The 1,326-nt window shown below is 34.4% G+C and overlaps 1 protein-coding gene across 1 annotated transcript in view; it reads right to left on the bottom strand.

Annotated features, from left to right (window-relative positions):
• The window catches only part of DZIP3 (DAZ interacting zinc finger protein 3), a 175,447-nt gene that overhangs the window by 102,407 nt on the left and 71,714 nt on the right, over nt 1-1,326 (bottom strand). The gene's annotated exons all lie outside the window — the stretch shown is intronic.

Here is a 1,326-nt window from a genome sequence, read left to right as displayed (position 1 = left end):
AACAGAAGATAAAGTACATGAGATTGATAGGTTCATACACGTACCATTTGAACAGAATCCTAACGTGTTTCCTGGCTTTAAGAAAAGTTTCTTAGCATTTCTATAATTTAAGTTAAGACTGGTTTTCTTAATAGTACCATATGAACTTACCATTGAAAGTAGTTAGATTATTTAAGAAATTGTGTGATCAATACAATGTGGGTGGAAAAGGAATAGAAGACAATTGTAGACACCAGAGACAGTGGGGAGAAGAGGGTGGGAAAGGACAGAGGGTCAGAAAGAGGGGTAGAAAATTTTGCATAATAATATGCATGATTAAGTCACTATGCAGTATATTCTAGATGGGAAATCACATTTTGTATGCTATGATGATGTTTAGGGGAAGAATGTAAATTCAGTTAAAAAAAAAAAGTTTCAGGGAAAAAAAAAAATCCATTCGATGACTGCAGTTAAGATACATAGCCCCAGCTAGGTGATACTTTATAGGACACCTAAAGTTAGACTTGTGTTCATGGAAATGTATAGATCAGCTGTGTTTGTTACGAAAATATTTAGATTAATTAAGATCTTTAGTAATCCAATAAAAAATGGGGGGAAAACAGTATAGAAAGTAAACTTAGATACCAGAGACAGTGTGGGAAGAGTGGGAGATGGCTGAAGGTAAGAGATAGGGAATCAAGGATGGGGGAGGGGGGGAAGCAAAACATACAGGAAACAAGAAATGGAAAATTATTTGTTGACAATAACATGTATGTTGATGTGCTTGATTGAGACAATATACAGTGTACTCTGAATGGAAAATCTAAAAAAAAAAAAAAAAGAAAGAAAGAAATATGAGGTGAAAGTTTGGTTCATTAGCCTTCCATTTCACTTAGAATCCTTGGAAATAAATTCTTAAGGGAACCAGTTATTTCTAGCCTAAAAAAAAAAAATAAAGAATGGTATGTAGAAATTAATGAAACATTCAAGTGAGTAATTCAGTTTATTTGTTTATATATCCAAATGCATAAATTATGATTTAGGGAAGTGATATAGGACATACTGTTTAAATCACATAGGCAGACTTCTCTACAACCACACATTCAACAAGTTATTGAATCATTTGTGTTATGTCTTCCTGGACTAATATAAGTTCTAACAGTTTGTTTATTAAACTAGTATTTATAATCTGGGACCAGCAGATGGTGGAATGTTTATGTTGCTGGACTCCCATGCAATCGACTGTGGTTTGAGTCCCAGATCCAGCAGCTTGAAACTCACACCAGGTACATGTGCATGCCCAAAATTTCGAGAAGAGAATGGAGGAGAAGAAACTGTGGCATGACG

The sequence above is a fragment of the Tupaia chinensis genome, unplaced genomic scaffold (assembly GCF_000334495.1).
Source record: "Tupaia chinensis unplaced genomic scaffold, TupChi_1.0 Scaffold148904_1, whole genome shotgun sequence".
In the NCBI taxonomy this organism is placed as follows: Eukaryota; Metazoa; Chordata; class Mammalia; order Scandentia; family Tupaiidae; genus Tupaia; species Tupaia belangeri.
The sequence above is the reverse complement of the archived record's forward strand: the minus strand, read 5'-3'. Positions and strand labels throughout refer to the sequence as shown.